This window comes from Panthera onca, chromosome A3 (assembly GCF_046562875.1).
Source record: "Panthera onca isolate mPanOnc1 chromosome A3, mPanOnc1 haplotype 2, whole genome shotgun sequence".
Taxonomy (NCBI): domain Eukaryota; kingdom Metazoa; phylum Chordata; class Mammalia; order Carnivora; family Felidae; genus Panthera; species Panthera onca.
Window position 1 is genome coordinate 15,776,825 of NC_138341.1, and position 20,439 is coordinate 15,797,263.

At 38.3% G+C, this 20,439-nt stretch overlaps 1 protein-coding gene across 7 annotated transcripts in view; it reads right to left on the reverse strand.

The window, feature by feature from the left end:
• PUM2 (pumilio RNA binding family member 2) overlaps positions 1–20,081 on the reverse strand; it is a 99,526-nt gene extending 79,445 nt beyond the window's left edge. For 4 of the 7 annotated variants that reach the window (XM_081795162.1, XM_078444950.2, XM_078444951.2 and 1 more), the window contains exon 1: positions 19,755–19,910. The gene's annotated coding sequence lies outside the window, so the exon portion shown is untranslated. Of the gene's footprint in view, positions 1–19,754; positions 19,911–20,062 lie in introns of those variants that run through there. The other 3 variants (XM_078444953.2, XM_078444952.2, XM_078444949.2) reach the window with 2 other exon arrangements.
• Positions 20,082–20,439: the final 358 nt, after the last annotated feature.

Sequence of the window (20,439 nt, forward strand, 5' to 3'; positions counted from 1 at the left end):
TCAGGAAAGAGACAACCAAATTCCGTATATAAATTCTACTCAGATTTTTAGACAATCCCTGAACTATATATCTGTGGAGCAGACTTTGAGCAGCCTAATTAAGGCTACAGACTTATGTCTGTAATGTCTGCTACAGACTACCACAGAAGTCACAGGAATTTGGAGTTTGAGCCCCATTAAACAAAAACAAAAAACTTTCTCAATAGGAACATAACAGAACCTAGAGTACTTTCAATGTATCAATCATAAAGTCTGGAACACAATCTAAAAGTACTAGACATGTACAAACAGGAAAATGAGACCTAGACTAAAGGGAAAAATCAATTAATAAAGACCAAGCCCAAGCTGACCCAACGGTTAGAATTAGCAGGGATCTTAAAACAACTATTGTAACTGTACACAAACATGAAAGAAAAAATATGCTAACAAATTAAAAAATACAAAATTACAACAAAGAAAGCAAACTATAAAAATAACCAAATGGAAACTCTATAACTAAATAATATCTTTAGGGGTTCCTGGGTGGCTCAGCTGGTTAAGCATCTGACTTCAGCTCAGGTCGTGACCTCATGGTTCAGGAGTTTGAGCCCCGCCGTCAGGCTCTGTGCTGACAGATCAGAGCCTGGACCCTGCTTCAGATTCTGTGTCTCACTCTCTGCCCCTCCCCCACTCATGCTCTGTCTGTTTCTCTTTCTCAAAAAATGAACATTTAAAAATATATATATTTAAAAATTTTTCACTGGATGCATCTAGTAACAGATTGGAGATAAAAGGTCAGTGAATTTAAAGATAGATCAACCGAGATTTCCAATCTAGAGAGAGGGGGAAAAAAAATAATAAAGGAGAAAATGAGGTGGGAAAATTACTTGCAGAAACAACGGCCAGAAAGAAATTCTTTCAAGTTTGATGAAAGCAAAATTCATAGATTTAAGATATTCAGTGAACCCAAGGCAAAATGGGAAAAAAGAAAATAAAACCCATACCCATAATAAAAATCAAAGAGAAAATCCTGAAAACAGCTAGAAGAAAAAGGTTACGTAAAGGGGAAAAGATAATATGAGTGCCCACTGATTTTGCACTTCAAACAATGGGGACCAGAATACAAAGGAAGAGACTGTAAAGTGCTGAAACAAGAAATAAAAATGCCAACTTAGAAGTTTTTACCTGGTAGAAATATGCTTTGGCTTAAAAAAAAAAAAAGAAAAGATATTTTTAGATAAAAACATTTGTTAGAACAGACTTCCACCTCAAGAAATACTTAAAAAAATTTTTTCAAGCTAAAGGGAAATAACAGATGGAAATTCAGATCTTCAAGGAATGAAGGGCACCAGAAATGCTAAGTATGTGCTTAAGTATAAAGGACTGTTTTTTTCCTTTTAATTTCTCTCAAATTCATATGCCCATTTAAAGTAAAAATTTCAACATTATAGGTTTTATTACATATGTAGATGAACCAATTTACCTGCACATCCATTACTTACTATAAGAACTCTAGCCCTATCATCAAGACATTGATTTTTTTTTTTTTTAAGTTTATTTATTTTGAGAGAGTGAATGAGTGGGGGATGGACATAGAGAGGAGGAGAGAGAATCCCAAGCAGGCTCTGCACTGGTGCAGTGATGCAGGGCTCGAACCCGCAAACTGCAAGATAATGACCTGAGCCAAAACCGACTGAGCCACCCAGTTGCCCCCATGGCTCTTGGTTTTAAAACAAACTCACTGAGATCAAAATATTGTTTTACACACAATATATATACATAGACATATAAAATTCTGTAGCCATATATATAATACGGATGTTACATATACTTATATACATTTTGCACATGTATATAATTATCAAGACAAATAAAGGAATCTTGGTCCAAATGTGTTCCACACTTCTCATTCACACAAAGTTCTCCATCTTAACACAAAACAATTTGTTCTAATGTCTAGTCTGCTTAAATCATCTTTGATTTCTAAATGTTTCTTTAAAATTCCCTAAATTTAGATATAGTCAATTTCATTATTCTATAAATATTTCATAGGATTTCGCATATTGCTCTAAATACGTCCTTTATATTCTTTTTCTTAGATTCACATGTGATCCTTCTCTTAAACCTTGTATTTTATATTGTATCTTCTAGATCTCTCATTCCATTACAGCTTCAACTTCTTCCAAGCATTAACTGTTTCCCAAGTCTAATGGCCAATCATCTGGAAGCTACAGAATATTGCCAACGTGTTATTAGGAATCATATTTTCAATCATCTAAAGTGGCTTCCTAATATTATGCAGCTAAGTTTTTAAGTATGCTTCAAATTTAAATCAATATATGCTTTACAAGCTTAACAATATGTGCCTTTTAAATCAACTTATACATTAAATGCATTAAATGATATTAAGCACTGAAGGGCTCAACGTACAAAGATCATACCAACTGCAGTCATTAAAACACTTCCAGGGGTGCCTGGGTGGCTCAGTTGGTTAAGCATCTGACTTCGGCTCAGGTCATGATCTCACAGTTTGAGTTTGAGCCCCGCGTTGGGCTCTGTGCTGGCAGCTCAGAACCTGGAGCCTGCTTTGGATTCCGTGTCTCCCTCTCTCTCTGCCCCTCCCCCACTGCGCACGCGCTCTCTCTCCCAAAAAAAAAAAAAATGTAAAAAAAAAATTTTTTTTTAAAACACTCTTCCATGGAACATCTTATTTATCTGTATCCTCTGAGAACACACTGTCCTTATTAAAGTAATTATTCCATTAGGGCCAAAACCTTAAAATTCTTATTATTTAGGATATGGAAATGGCCTTAAAGTTGATTCTTTCTTATTCTGCTTTCCTAAAGAAAGCACAATGGACACATTTTATATCGGACAATGTGGTACAATAGAAATAGCATGTGATTAGGTACAGAATGTGAGTTCACATTTTGACTTCTGCAAGTTGTCTAACCTCTAAACCTTAGCTTAATCTATTGTGAAGATCAAATGAGATAATGTATCCAAAAATGTTTTGTAAACTATTAATAAAAAGTACTCAACAAATATCCATTACCAGCACCACAACAGACTACTCTTGAAAGAAACAATACTTTCTGAGGCTCTTGTGCAACTCAGTGTTTAGGTCTCTTGTGGCTGCTTTTGTTAGCATTTCCTGCCTTGCTGTCAGTTTAAGTATTACTTGACTTGAGGGGCACCTGGGTGGCCTCAGTTGGTTAAGTATCTGAGTTAGGCTCAGGTCATGATCCGCATCAGGCCCTGTGCCGACAGCTCGACAACACGGAGTCTGGAGCCTGCTTCGGATTCTGTATCTCCCTCTCTCTCTGACTCTCCCCTGCTCATGCTCTGTCGCTCAGTCTTTCAAAAATAAATAACCTTTAAAAAAATTAAAATAACTAAATAAATATCACTTGACTTGAACATAGTGGTGCTATTTCCGACCTTTTTAATTAGGCTGCTTTTAATTTGCAGTGATCCGTTAGCCTCAGATATCCAGGTATGGTAGACTAACAACAGTAAAAACATGCTTTAAGAAGGAAACTACCTGTAACACACACGCACAAAAACGTATTCTAAAAAGTTTCAATGACCTCCTGGGTGGCTCAGTCTGTTAAGCATCCGACTTCGATTCAGGTCATGATGTCACAGTTTGTGAGTTGAAGTCACATATGGGGCTCTGTACTGACAGCTCGGAACCTGGAGCCTGCTTCAGATTCTGTGTCACCCTCTCCCTTTGCCCTTCCCTACTCGCACTGTCTCTGTGTCAAAAATGAATAAACATAAAAAATTTTTTAATTAAAAAAAGTTACAATCCTTTCTTAGGAAAGCAATTTAAAATTTAACATCATACACACAGATTCATATCTTTTTAAAAAATTTTTTAAAATTTATTTTTGAGAGACAGAGCACAAGCAGGGGAGGGGCAGAGAGAGCGGAAGACACAGAATCCAAAGCAGGCTCCAGGTTCTGAGCTGTCAGCAAAGAGCCCAATGTTGGGCTCCAACCCATGAGTCGTGAGATCATGACCTGAGCTGAAGTTGATCCGCTCAACTGAGCCACCCAGGTGTCGGGAGAGTCATATCTCTTGAACCAGTTTCCCCAACTTTGGGAATCAATCCTAAGAATAAATATAAATATATAAAAGCTATGTATAAACACGCTTGCAGTATTTTTGCTTGCAGATTACTGACTTCCAAAATTATAAACTGCATAATTGCCCTATAATAGTTAAGTGACACATCTATAAAATGAAATAACATGTAACTATTAAAAATATTTGAGTTTGCAATTAAGAAAATGCTTAGACAGGGGCGCCTGGGTGGCTCAGTCAGTTCAGCGTCTGTCTGACTTTGGCTCAAGTCATGATCTCATGGTCTGTGAGTTCGGGCCCCACGACGGGCTCTGTGCTGACAGCTCAGAGCCTGGAGAGTACTTCAGATTCTGTGTCTCCTTCTCTCTCTCTGCCCCTCCTCCGCTCATCTGTCTCTCTCTCTCTCTCTCTCTCAAAAATAAACATTAAAAATTGGGGTGGGGGGGGCGCCTGGGTGGCTCAGTTGGTTAAGCGTCCGACTTTGGCTCAGGTCATGATCTCACAGTCAGTGAGCTCTAGGCCCACGTCAGGCTGTATGCTGACAGCTCTGAGCCTTGAGCCTGGAGCCTGCTTCGGATTCTGTGTTTCCCCCTCTCTCTGCCCCTCTCTTTCAAAAATAAACATTAAAAAAAAACTTTTTTAATGAAAAAAGACTGAAAGGAAATCACCCAAAATTCATACCATCCTTAAGTGATCAGAATACACCATTTTCCCCATCTATTTATCTATTTAATTACCTTTCTACAATATATCTGTATAATCTATGAATAAAAAGGGAGATTTTTATTAAGAAAAATAAAAGGAACATAGAAGCAATGTTCTCAAGACTAAAGCACTGAAGCTTTACTGAAGCCCTTCTTTGCTTACTTCCAGGCTTTATTTGTCGTCCAAATAGATGAGGTCATAAGTTAAAGAACCTCCAGATAAATGTGAGAAGTCTCTTGGATCCATTCTTACTTTTGTGGTGAATTATGCCCCAGTGCAGAGGTCAATAAATTTTTTTAGTAAAAAGCCAGATGGTAAACATTTTACACTTTGCAGGTCATATGGTCTCTGTTCTCAAATATGCCTTTGTAGCACAAAAAGCAGCCATAGATGATATCAAAGTAAATAAGCATGAATGTGTCCTAATAAAACTTTATTTATGAACAGTGAAACCTGAATTTCAAGTATTTGTGTTATATTATTCTTTTAATTTTTCTCCAACCATTTACAAATCTAAATACCAATCCTGGAGAGTGAGCCAAACAAACATAGGTAGTGGGCTAGATCTGGAGTGTAGGCCATAGTTTGCCGACCTCTGCTCTAGTGGATTTACTTTCTTGACTGCTCCACAAAAAAATCAAATGCAGATAATTCACTCTAAAATATGAGCAAGCCAAAAGTTAAGCATCAGAGCTTTGCCTTCAACCTTTTCATTCATACTATTCCCCAGGCATATTTTGTTCTTAAAATGAATGGTATTTCAGGTTACATTTAAATGAAGGGGATTAGATAGGGGAAGAGGAAAAGCCTTTAAAAAAAAAACCAAACAAAATCAAACTCAGCTTTTCAGTTTAGGGTGTTACCATTTATCTCAATCACAAAGAGAGGAGAAAGTGGGCAAAACAACAGAACAGAACAGAAACACTGTTAAATTCTCAAACCAATAATCTCCATTTTAATAATAATAAAGTTGAGGGGGCAGGGGTCACATGAATACCAGTAAGTGGGACTCCAAAATTTTTGCAAAATGCCAATCTACTATGTCCTACACAGTTACAAATGCTGATACCATCTGGTGGCAAGGGAAAAGAATCTAGATATAAATTTAACAATTTTATCCAGAATGGTTAGATCATAGGAGAAAAAAACAGTATTTTCTTCTAACAAGCAACAGAGTATCTAGCATGCATTTACAGAATATTGAATTGACTATGTTAACTTGAAGAAAGTGCATCCAAGAGTTATGGTACACAGTACTGCTTGGGGTTCTTCAAATTTTGTTTGCATTATTAAGCCATGAAACTCTCCCAAAACTGTTTCCTTTAATAAACAACTGGAATCGGCTCAGATAGAAGATACATAATAGAAACTTCTCTATGGCCAAGACCTTGCGAAATACTGAGGTAAGTGTGAACTAAAGTTTTTGAGGTTCTTTTGTTTCCTAACAAAAGGAAACAACAGTGTCATCAAATTCTAAAATTTAACAGCATTAGGAGGACCTGAGTGGCTCAGTTGGTTAAGGGTCTGACTCTTGATTTTGGTTCAGCTCATGATCTCATGGCTCCGGAGCCCAGCACTGGGCTGGCACTGTCAGTGAGGAACCTGGGATTCTCACATTCTCCCTCTCTCTCTGTCCCTCCCCCAATGCGTGCACACGCATGCGCGCTCTCAAAATAAACTTAAAAAAAAAAAAAAACTAACAGCATTACCAACTTTTTGTAGGCAACATTATTGCTAATTACATGAGAAAAACAGATAAAGAACCTCAAACGATATACTGGTTAAGTTCTAAGTTTTTATATTTACTAACACATAACTCAAAAGTTTAACAAGTTTGTGTAAAGAACCAAGAATATGCATTGATAAGTACATTTATGTCATTAAGAATATTAATTTTTCAGGGTGCCTGGGTGGCTCAGTCAGTTAAGTGTCTGACTTCAGCTCAGGCCATGATCTCACGGTTCATGGGATCGAGCCCTACATTGGGTTCTGTGCTGACAGTTCAGAGCCTGGAGCCTGCTTTGGATTCTGTGTGTGTGTGTCTCTCTCTCTCTGCCCCTTCCCCACTTGTGCTCTCTCTCAAAAATAAACATTAAAAAAATATATACTAATTTTTCTCAGACATCTGATCCAATTCCTCACCATATGCCTACTATAAAAAACAAGTTGGAGGGAAAACCATTTAGAGCCACAATAAATGGTACTAAAGCACTTTCTACTATGATATGACACTAATTCATAGTATCATAATTAGTTCTATTTAAAGGCCATAGTAGAAATTAAGCTCTGGGGTCTAAGGGACCAGGAACTGTGTCTTAGCTATCTGAATGCTCAATATATATTGAATGAAAAACATTTTGTATTGTATGAAATATAAATTCAAATCACGAAATCAACTAATATCTGGATAGTAACTGTATATAAATGCCTTCATACATATTAATACATAATGCTAATTTTAATGGAGAGACAGAGAACAAGAACTTCCTCAGACTTTCTATACCACTGAAGACATTCAACATAAAGTAACTGATAGCAACTTCCCACTGGTACTACTTTTCCATATTACTCCTATAATACCTGATGGCTATTGTGATCTTGTGCATCAATTACAAAAAAACAAACAAAAAAAACCCTGAAAACCAAATTAAATATAAGCCAATATAAAAAGTAACTTAGGCTGTTGATGAAATATTCTTGGTAGTGATCCTCCTTGGATGGTTGTTTGTTTGGTTTTTTTTTTCCTCCTTGGATAGTTTTTAATGAACATAATCACTGAACATTAGTGGTATCTACTGCAAACACACAGGAGCTAAAGTCCTTAAGAATATCTTCATTTTGGGGCACCTGGGTGGTTCAGTGTCTGACTTCAGTTCAGGTCATGCATGATCTTGCAGTTCCTGAGTTCCAGCTCCATATTGGGCTTGCTGCTGTCAGCTCAGAGCCCACTTTCCAATCCTCTCTTCCCCCACTCTATACTCTTCCCATGCTTAGGCAGGCAGAGTCCAATGCTATATCATGACCTGAGCCGAAATCAAGAGTTGGATGTTTAACCAACTGAGCCACCCAAGCACTCCAGCAATGCCTTTTCTTATCCATGACAAAGGTAAACCTAAATCCAGGCTTAAGTATTTGTAGTAGACCATTAGTCTTCAAAGATTGAACATTACAAATTTCTACTAATCACTGTCAACACCTAGTAATTTATTTTTCCTGGGGGCATAAATTTAATCATATACTTTTCTAGTGATGTTGGACAAGTCACTTAGCTAGCAGTTGAGCCAAGAACCACAAGAACCTTTTTGGATATTTAATACTTATTTGTCCACATACTTCACGGGATAACTATACGTGCTTGTTTTACCAGCATCAAGAACAGTATTTCTCGGGGCGCCTGGGTGGCTCAGTCGGTTGAGCGGCTGACTTCGGCTCAGGTCATGATCTCGCGGTCCGTGAGTTCGAGCCCCGCGTCAGGCTCTGTGCTGACAGTTCAGAGCCTGGAGCCCGTTTCAGATTCTGTGTCTCCCTCTTTCTCTGACCCACCCCCGTTCATGCTCTGTCTCTTTCTGTCTCAAAAATAAATAAACGTTAAAAAAAAAAAAATTTAAAAAAAAAAAACGAACAGTATTTCTCACTCAACTATACTAAGGAAAAGTCAAGTTTTAGTTTTGCATGAAACTTGGCCAAAAAAAAAAATCAATATAGATTCCCAGAAACCAGAAATCTTCAAAGACCCTACCTCGAATCTTCTAATAAGTTTAGAAATTAAATTACAGCATTTAGACATTAAATACATATTTACCAAATATTTCTGTGCAAGACTGCTTTAGCTCTTTGAGGATAAATCTCACAAAGGGGCAAAATAGGATAAATATTTAACTTACAAATATGCAAATATGAGGCAAGATATTTTTTCCTTAAAATTCTCTCACAGGAGAATCACCATATATTTGAGTCCTTATGAAGTCTTCTCAATTCACTTGGGAAATAAAATACTGCTTAAGGAAATTCTTTTATTTTGAAAAACAAAATATTGCCTACAGAAGATCTTCACAATCAACCTCAATCAATCCTAGTTTCTGATACTTTTACATAACACTTGAGAGGTCAAATAACAGATGGAAATGAAAATGACATACTTGAATAAAAACAGACAATGCAAAATGACTAATGAATCTGAGACATGTGAAATATCAAAGATACATTATGGAATGAGCCCCCTCCAAAAGGAGTATTTATAAATTAACATTAATTTGTGATTTAATATGCTATCATCTTAAAAGTAGAACAAGCAAACATTATATGCCCCATAATAAAATGAAATATGAAAAAGCACCACCCTATGAAATTTTATTGCCTCAAAAACAAAAACCATTAAACTTCAATTTAATAAATGTGCTAGATCCAAATACTAGTTTATCAGAAATATGCACAACATAAAAGAAGAGTCAATAGATAACACAAGAAAGTAATTGTCTAATCGAGAATATGGAAAAAAGGAAAAACCACCTGGTTTCACTAACATTATCTATGACGTGAAATTTTAAAGGGGAGGACAAAAGGAAGAATATTATTCAGAAGCTTAAAGGTCAAATATATTGTGTAAACCCTGTCTGAATCATGATTTTAACAAACCAACTATAAAAAAGACTTTTTTGAGAAAATCAGGGAAATATAAATATGGAATGAGTATTATATGATACACAGGAATTTTGTTAGTGATAATACAAGAGGACTGTGTGTGTGTGTGTACTTAAATGTTTACTTTTTTTATATTTATATTTTTAAATGTTAACTTATTTTTGGAGAGAGAGAGAGAGAGAGAGAGAGAGAGACAGACAGACAGACAGACAGACAGACAGACAAAGGGTGACCGGGGGAAGGGCAGAGAGAGGGAGACAGAATCTGAAGCAGGCTCCAGGCTCTGAGCTGTCAGCACAGAGCCCTAAGCAGGCAGAACTCACTAACTGTGAGATCATGACCCTGAGCCAAAGTCATATGCTTCACTGACTGAGCCACCCAGGCACCCCGAGAGGATTGTATATTTTAATAAGTCCTCATCAGTAAGAGAATTTATGCTTAAACTGGTCTGCTGTCTGGGATTTGCTTTGAAATATTCGTTTAAAAGTTAAATTTCAGGGGCACCTGGGGGACTCGGTTGGTTAAGCATCCACTTCAGCTCAGGTCATGATCTCATGGTCCGTGAGTTCGAGCCCCGCGTCGGGCTCTGTGCTGACAGCTCAGAGCCTGGAGCCTGCTTCAGATTCTGTGTCTCCCTCTCTCTCTGCCCCTCCCCTGCTCATGCTCTGTCTCTGTCTCAAAACTAAATAAAAATATTTTTAAAAATTAATAAAAGTTAAATTTCACCCAAGGTTGAATATGGATGACAGATACCTGAGGATACAATGCATTATTCTACTTCTGTGTTTGAAAATCTCCATAATAAAGTTTAATATACATAACAACACGACAGAAGGCCATGGGAAGCAGGTAGTATTCAAGCTGGGCCTGAAGGATTGGTACAATTTGAATCCATCCCCCTTTAAAAAAAAAAAAAAGTTTATAAACTGCAGCTTGTAAAGGGAGTTACCCTACACAAGGCTAACTGACTCAGGGTCCAAGCTACTGTATAAACTTAGTATAACTTATTACTTCCTCAACCATATTTTTGACAAAGGACACATAAAAATTTTCTCCCAAAAAATGGATTTCCAAATAAGCATAAATGTCTTTGGCCTTATTTTTATCAGACACCACCCCCTAAAGAGAACAAAATTTACTTAACACTCAATGTCATGCCACAGATCATACTAGGCACATTGTATCTAATTCTTACTACAATCCAGAAAAGCAGGATTCTTTACAATAAGGAAACTGTACCAATTTCCATATCCTAATAGACAAAAAACTACTAAAATGGCAGAGGATTTGATACTGTCAAGACTCCAAAGGCTCCATGCTGCTCTTTTCCATACCAACCAAGCATAAACCGTCAGTCAGCTTGTATGTAAATTATACAACTAAAAGCTTTCCCCAATCATCCTTTTGCTTATACTATTCCAGTCCCCTGGACAGCTCTTTGCCATCTAACTCTTCACATGCAAATTCTACAAACTCAAAATTTGGCTCAAATGCCACTTTCTTCATCAAAACCTATCCCCAAGCAATCTTTTTCTTAATTTCCATTGCATTTAATTGGTATTTTCAGTGTATTAATATCACATTAACTGTTAGACTTGAAAACTTCTCTAAATCATAATTAGGATAGAAAAAACACAACACAATCATGCAAGCTATTCTGGTTACACCAGTGTTCCATGAAATGTTAACAGTTATGAGGGAGAGGATCAGGATAATGTAATAAGGAGAGAGGGAAACTCATAACGTTATCAAGTATGAATCCATTCAAAAGCATGAGATAAATGCATTTATGCATATATAGAAAAAAATCCAAGGGGTACTTGGGTGGCTCTGTCAGTTAAGCATCTGACTTTGGCTCAGGTCATGATCTCACGGTTCGTGGGTGGGAGCCCCACATCAGGCTCTGTACTGACAGCTTGGAGCCTGGAGCCTGCTTCAGATTCTGTCTGTCTTTCTGTCTGTCTGTCTCTCTCTCTCTCTCTCTGCCCTTCCCCTGCTCATGCTCCATCTGTCTGTTTCTCTCTCAGTTCCCACTTATCTAAACCTTAAATTAGTCTGGGCAGAGAAACAGGGATAGATTGTTATTAGTATTTTTGCAAGTTCTCCAGATGATGTTTCCCTGTGCAGATACAACTGAGACCCTTACACGTCACCATATCACCTATAGCTAAGGAATACACCTACAAACACCCTAATGGTTTTCCAAATAAAAAATTTGGATCATTCATCATGATGTAACAGATAAATATGAATTAAAAGATCTAGAATATAGTTCCACGTTTGTCCCGAACTAGGTGAATGAACTCAGAACACTTGAATACTCTAGTCCTGTTTCCCCATTTGCAAATGAGAATATGCCCCCCTCACAGGATTATTGCGAAGAATAAATTAGATAATATATAAAATTAAAATATAAGTGTTTTCTAGAGTATTAATGACCTAGTATGAGTGGATGATTTTCTTACTTAAAAAAATCAATATAAAATCCTCTAATACAAGAATTTTTCTGGGAATTTACCTTACATAAACAGCACCAACAAGAAAAAAATAAACTGCATAACATTTACTGCAGCACCACTTCTAGTGGTTCAAAAAATAAGAATTAAACAACATAAACTCAACAACAGAAAAATGGTATAGCAAATTAAAAATCTATGCACTGAATGTTACAAGTTGATAAGTAATATAGTCAAATGTCCATATTAAATAAAAATACCAAGTTGGCTAAGGTGTATCACACAATCCCATTTTTGTTTAAAATAGAGGAGCAATATATATATGACCATATATTTGTGTGCAGTATGACCAAATAAACACCTAACTCTGGTAGGAGAGGAGGTACTACTACTGGCTTTATCTTTGCTTTTTTGGTTTGTGTTGTAAGGCTCACTGAAGCTAGCAAAATTGTTTTTTCTTTAAAGGTGTGTGTGTGTGCTCATATACATGCACGTATAGATATATATATGTATACGTGCATGTATACACACACATATATTTATACATGCACGTATATACATATATATATATACACACATATATACATATATATGCTTCACACACTGTGCAGAGCCCTATACGGGGCTTGAACTTATGACTCTAAGATCAAGACCTGAGATGACATCATTAGTTGGATGCTTAATCAAATGAGCCACCCAGGCACCCTAAAAGGTCCTATGTTAACATAGTTTAAATGCATTAGTTTAGAGACTTTATCACAGAATATAGTACAAGTGATCCTGTGCTATTTTCAGTTCATTTTAGTACTAGGTTGAATGCCCAACAACTGAAGACTTGTCTCAAATGATTATCTAGTAATTTTCAATTGTTACACATAATCAATTGGAATCAATATAGCACCAAGGAGAAATAACTTAAATGTTAGGTTGTAACAGAACTAAAGGAAGTCATTTCAATGCATGGTCTGAGACAACTGAGGAAAAATAAAAACCATTTTAAGCAGCAAACTCTAATGCAATTTTAAAAGGATATTTTTTCCTTAGACTAGAATTTTCCAAAGTGTTTTCCTTAACCACCAACTCACAGTGTTATTTGAAATAAGAGGTTCCCTGTCCATTACATTTGGGATATGCTGCTCCCTGGTACTCATTTGTTCTTTTGCAAGCTGAGCATACAGTCAATCCAGAATTCATTGTCACATATTAAGTCCTACAGTTAAAACTGCTTAGTTTTACGCCAGTATTATCATAACTTTTTTCTGGAAATATGTTAACACAAAATAAGTTATTTTAAGCAGTATTTCTAGTAATTTCCAAGAAAAGAAAGCTTAGCCAATTATACAACATATTTCAACTTTTTAAACTTTTGTCTAGGAAAAGCCACAACTTATGACAGTTAAGTTTTAAAACACATTTGGTTTACTATGACTACTCTGAATAGTAAAAGAAAAAATATATGAGCTGTACAAACCTTTCAAATAAATAGGAATCTCTTAGGTGATTAAGTATGAATTGTGATTTTTTAAATTCCTCAAATATTCAAGAACAAGCTTTGAATGGATGATCACTTGTATCTCAGTAACTTTAAGTGAAATGACCCAACCAATTTCTTAAAGATGTTGTAAAAAACCTTCTGTAAGTTGCTTAGAAAAAAACAACAAAAAAACAACTGCCTATGGTGCCCCCGGGCGGCTCCAAACAGCATGGGACTCTTCATCTCTGGGTTGGGAGTTCGAGCCCCACATTAGGTGTAGAGATTACTAAAAAAAAAAAAATAATTAAAAACTTAAAACACACACACACACACACACACACACACACACACACACACACACACCCCCCCCCCCCCCCCCCCCCCCCACCACCACAAATGCCTACGCTGCAGTGGCTGAAAAGAGAAACAAAATCTGTTAGTTTCCAGGACTATTAAGTTACATACCAAAAAAGTGTCTGTATAGAAATATTCTTGAGCATAATTTAAATGAAATTTGCTCTGTAGCTAGGTAAATAAAAATGTGTTGAAAGCTGCATGAAGTATCTCATAGGAAGAAATATAGACAATAAAGCAAAAACTAATCTTAGGAAAATAACAAAGCAAATATTAGTAGCGAATTAGTAAGTAAAATGTAACTTCTGAAGATACAAAGATAAAAGGGGAGAAAACACAATAAATTACATATGATTCTCATTATCCATGAAAAAAAAATCATACCAATTCCTCATAGACAACCTTATTTCTAGCACTAAGTTTTCAAAGAAATTTCTTATATGGAACATTATATCAAGGACACAGAAGTGTAACAGAAAATCTCAACAACATTCTCTTAACAGATGCAGGTTTCATAATCTCATTTTTTATAGTCAGCTTTCCTCCAGGAAAACCATGTACCTAACTTGTAACACAATCCAGGGAATGCAATTCCACAGCAATACTTTAAAGGTTCCAAACAATATGGTCTAAATCTTCCCAGTTTACAATCTTGGATTTCCAAAGTCTTTCAGGAATGACCAAATTTAAAAAAGCCTTTAAATCTGATGAGCCCCTACTTATCTCTCCAGGTCCTATCTTTTCAATGTTCCCTACCTCCACTTTAAGTTCTGCTATTCTCCCCTATCAGGGCCACTACCCATACTAATCCCTCTGGCTGAATGCCATTTACCCATCTCTTGACTAATTTCTCCAGGTCTTTTTTTCATTTTTAAATTTTAAGTAGGCTCCAAGCCCAACATGGGGCTTGAACTCATGACCCTGAGATCCAGAATTGCATGCTCTACTGACTGACTGACTCAGCCAGGTGCCCCTCTCCAATTTTTTTTTAAACTCAACTTAACCTCGCATAGAAAGCTATTCCTGACCCCTGTGTCAGCTATTCCTGACCTATGTAAGCCCATTACACTTTTGTGACATCACTTGCGTGTGTTACTCAGTACACTTAGTATACTGCACTGTAATCACAAGTTTAATCAACTTCCTCTTCACTTTATTTTTAAAATTTATTTACTTAGAGTGAGAGAGAGAGAGAGAGAGAGAGAGAGAAGGGAAGGAGGAGGGCACGCAAGCGAAAGCACACATGCGGTAGGAGCAGAGTGAGGGAGAGAGAATCCCAAGCAGGCCCCATTCTGTCAGCAGGGAGCCTGAGGCAGTGTTCAAACCCATGAACCTTGAGATGACGTCAGCCAAAATCAAGAGTCAGACACTTTAACCGACTGAGTCACGCAGGCGCCCCCCTCTTCACTGTATTATAAACTCCCTAATAACAAGGATCTGATACCACCAATGTCTAAATAAAGTCTGGCATTATCAAAGGCCTGCAAATCTCAAAATGTATTCAGGTTTCTGGTAGTCTAGCTTGATGACAGGATACAACCTAGAATATTCAGAGTAACAAATGGGATTGAATGTTCCTCAAATAATACTCCATGAGTATCTTCTCAAGCAGACTCAAAATAAAAATTAGCAAACAATTTATCTTTGGCAAGTTCCTAGAGTACTCCCATTCCTACTAGTATAGGAACCACATAATTTAGAGATTAAATGAAGGTACCAAAGACATTCCCTTTGATCCCTTTTCAGCAATTACACTTCAACCGTAGGGAGGTCCAAGAAAACATCTACAGACAAAACTGACAGTTATCATCTTCTCAAAACTTCAAATCTTAATGTTGCTTATGTTAAATCAATCTTAAAGACTTAGATATTACTACAGAAAACTTATTACATTTAGTCAAGCTAAAAGTGTTGATAAAATACTGCATAGATGTTAATAAATGACCTGGTCACCAAAATGGAAGACATAAATAGCTCCTATGTGTATATAATTCTTGGTATTTGACAAATCCAGACAATACTACCCATATTTTTCTCTACCTACAATTTGCCTTATTTGACTACCTAGCAAAGACCTATACTTAGGGTCAGCTTGACTCTACCACTCATTTACCCTAATGTCTGAATGCATACAACCAGTTGCATCTTACACAATCAAAACAATATTCCACTGATCCATAAGTCTTTCAGCAATAGTGCTTAAAACCACAGATCACCACTTTGAGATCTAAAACTGGCACTCTTAGTATGAGATGTCCACTCTAATAGAAATCATAAAGATCTATCCTCAAATTACGTTCTCTATATTTATAGGTATTTTTTTTTTAACGACTACAAAAAAGTGTGAAAAAAAAAATGCCTTCTCTCCCCCCTTCCCCTGCCACACACCATTTTTTATGTACTCTGGCAGTCAGTTGCAGGTTTTATTCTCCTAAGCAGGTATTGAATAGGTGGTTTTGCAGTGTCATTTTATAGTCAATTTCACCAAATCCCTTCCAGGAAGCAGATTTTTGGAGGCTTTGTGGTTCAAATACTTGCCTCAGGTAGCTGATAATGGCTGCCTTTTTTTTTTTTTTCTGTCCCATTTATAGTCAAAAGTATCCTTACATTCCAACTACCCATTCTCCCTTCACACTTTCCCTTTAGTGAAATGCTGGGATATGTACGTAAGGTGTACACACTTGTATGTTTTCTAGTACTCTACTCCAACGTCTTTTCTCTACAAAGAGTAAGTGAATAAGTGAAAATCTGTGAACTAAAAATGGATGGGATCACAGCAGCTAAATTTGCAGAGGTGAAATACACTAAACTATGATTTTGCCAACATGCTTGAATAACCAATACTTTTTCAATTCTTTAAAGCACTTTAGAATTCTAAAGTACAGAAAGAAGCCAGGCAAAGGTCAAATAAAATTTTTCTTTTAAGAAAAAGGTTAACAAAAGACAAAAATTCCAACAATTTTATTAAGAATTAAAATGACTCTCTGGAAGGTGATACTGTGTTTAATTAGGCAAGTCTTAATTTTTTCATTTATAAAGTTGGATCTTTTGAGTTGTTGGACGAAAAAGTCACCAAGACAAAAATACATTAACCTTACGTATATAAACATACTGCTACCTGAAACTAAAAAGAAGAACCTACCTATATAATAGTTTCATTGGAAAGGCTCGAAAATAACAGCTCTGAAAATTCACTTTTCCCACTACAAAAGTAATACATTTTAAGTGATAAATGTCTTCTATCTATATTGCTAAATATAAAAATTATTATTAAAATATTAGCTTCTAAATGAAGGTTTAGGTTTTTGAAGGAAAGGTTTTTGAAGGAAACCTTTTTCCACCACATCAGAATTCAGAAGTGAGACACAGGAACTAGACTGATAGCAATCCAATATCTGATCAAGCTACAATGGAAAGCATAATTTAGACTTAAGCCAGTGGGGCTTCTACCACCACACCCCTTAATTATCCTGACCCAGTTACAGGCAGCACTGGACAACTGATGGTCCTCCAAAAAGATGCAGAGTCTATCTATCATGGTCACCTCAAGAAGCAGAATAATGAGCTTTCTGCAGGGGGCAGACTTCCAGAAAGAAAGAGAGGAAGGAGGCTACAAGCCATACTTGATCAGTTCCTTCTTATAAGTTCATCAAAAGCAACAGTGAAGAATTAGGACAACAGAAGCAAGTCAGACTGTTTTTATGCCTTCGTAAAAACAGCAAATCTAATACATCACCAACCAATTTACCCAGTTACAAGAACAATTTTTATACTAATCACACACCTATCAGTACAACAGCCACAACCTGAATGCAAGTCAAAGGCATATGAGATACATTCAAATATTTAAAATAGTCATAAACTTAAGAACATGAAAAAAATAGAGTATTTCCCTTATGTTAGAAACCGACAAGTTTAAAGGTCATTGAATTATGAAATAATTCAGGAGACAGGAACCAACTTCCACTTAAAATTATGAAGATCTTGGGGGCGCATGGGTGGCTCAATTGGTTAAGTGTCTGACTCTTGATTTCGACTCCAGTCATGATCTCAAAAGGTTCCTGAGCTGGAGGCCTGCACTGGGCTCTGCTCTGAGAGCGAGGAGCCTGCCTGGGGATTTTCTCTCTCTCTGCCCCTCCCTCACTTGTGCCTGCGAGCTTGCTGTCTCTCAAAAATAAACTTAAAAAAATTATGAAGATCTTGTCAATGTCTATAAAAAGCAGACAGAGTCTGGTCACTGACCAGACTGGCTTTGGAGGTCACACCTGGCCCAAAGCTCCGATCATAGTTACTTCTGTTAACTAGGATAAGTACCTACACAGGAAGACAATACCAGAAAGATTTATAAACAAGTATGGAAGGTTTAGGAGAAACAAAATCATAATATTACCTTTAGGACTGCATAGTTTGGTTTGTATACTTGTAACACTTAAGATTATTGGCCTATTAAAGCAGACAGCCTTGCATGACCAAATTAAATATGGTAGTAATTTAGACGTTTAAGTTGAAATTTTACTAAATATGGAAACATCTAAAAGAACCTTGCACTCAAATTTTTTCAAATGTATAAAAATTAAGGTTTAAATTCTCTTGAAGATGTTTAATAGCAAATCTAACCTGAAGATTAAATAGCCAGACTTGTACAAACAAGAAAAAAGAACTTAAAAGCTGAAGACCCAAGATTCTGAAATACTAACTTTTTAAAATCTGTGTGAACCTTTAGTGGGTACAAAAACTGTCCTTGGGACACCAAAAGACATTCCTAAATAACTTATTTCACCAAAAATTTGACTTGAAACGACATTCATGCAAAAACGAAATCATTATGATGCCTATGCAGATGAAGCAAATTATCTTTAAAAAGCAGGATATTAAAAGACTAAGGACAGAAACTTAAGCCAATTAAAAATATCTGTCCTTGTGTTTTAAACAGGATTCCTAGCCAGAATTCCTTAAATCATCCTCTGATACTCCCAGTCACATGGTGAAGAGTCACCTATTAGACATGAAATCTAAGCAGTAAACAAGCCTTTAAAATCCTTAGGTAACTTCCTTTATTATAATTGTTTCGATATACCTTTACAGATATTACATTTCTCTTAAGCGTTTAAAACATTCATCTAATAAAGCTTTCCCTAAAAAACTTTACCAAAAAAACCCTGTCACCAGTTTTAAGTTAAAAATCTCACAAAGTCCTAAGACCTGACTTTAACATGCTTGTCCTATTACACCTAATGTGTCCGTAATACTAACCCACAAAATGTTTAAATATGTGTCTTAATAAAAGACTAAGTTAAGGAAATTGGGTTTTCCCTAGGTATGTTTTCGGAAGTAGCATAACTTTTACACGCGTTTGGGAACAATTCATTTTCCCAAAATCTGGCCCAATTCAGTCACAAAACTATTGCTAAAATGTCTGAAGCATCTAATCTTTCCTTTCTTTTTAATGTATGTATCTTTTTGAGTGTCGAAATCTGTTTCAGTAACAAAAACATAACATTCCTTAATAATGGCACCTAACCAGCCTAACCCAAGTCGCTCTTTCATACCCACACCTGTCTGCTGCAAGCTTTTCCTGGATACACTCGGGCCCACGAGAATTCCCACACTTGTTTTTATAAACCCACTCCTTCCTCTTCGCCCACTTCCGACTCGCACACTTCTCTGGATCCACCGGCCTCTGCCCTCTTTCCGAATCCAAGGGCTGAGAGGACAGCTCGGTCCCTAACCCCAAACGCCGAGAAACCGAGGACACCAGCACCCCAGCGCCGCGAGGCTGCGGCGTGGGGAAGGAAAGGAAGCAGGAGAGCCGAGCCCCCCCACCCCCCCCCCCCGCCGCCGCCGCCGCCGCCGCCGGGCGCACACCCCCTTCCGGCACCCCTCCCCCCGCATTGTGCGAGCGGGCCTCAGGCCGCTGCCGTCCCGGGCTGCCCGCAGGCCCCGTCCGCCCTCCCGCCTGCGGGCTGCCCCAGCCGAGGCCGCCACACAAAGCCCGGGGAGCCAGCCCCTGCGGTGCCAGAGCACGGGGAGAAGAAGCAAGCGCGGGCTGACTTACGGAGCTGCTGCGGCCGCGCTGCCTCAGCCGGGGACACCGACCGTTGGGCACACGGCGGTGTCGCTCTTGGCCGTCCTTCCCTCCTCCGCCTTCGGTGGCGGCAATATCTTCTTTCTCCACCTACCTCCCTCCCCCCCACCCCACCTCCTCCTTCTCCTCCCCCTCCTCCTCCGAACCACCGAAGTACCGAGGGTGAGACACAGAGACTCACAACAACATGGCTGCCACCGCCGCCTCCCCTCCCCTCCCCCCCCGCCCACCGGGCGAGCGCAAGGCACTCCGGGAGAAAGGGGAGGGGGAGCACTCACCGTGGTGCGCCTCCTTTCTGTGGCTTCCGTCGCTTCTCCCGCGCTCCGGGCGCCGGCCGGCGGGAGCTCTGCGCGTGCGCACGCTCTCAGCGCTCGCGCGTTTCGGCCGTCCCTCAGGCGTGCACTCCCCCGCCCTCACCTTGAGAGCTCGCAGCTGGTTCTGGACTCCGAGGTGGCACCAGGCGGGGACGCGCTCCCAACCTCGGGCGGCGCAGGCGTGTTGCCCAGCGCCGCGTTCGCGTCTGTCTTCCCGCGTGGGGCCTCGACTTCCGAATTCGCTTACCCTCCGCTTCCTCCCCGGTAGCTCATTGTTCTCCGCCAGCCGCCTGTGCGGGTGTTAGAGCTTCCGACCGCGCGGTACTCCCCGCACTTAGCTT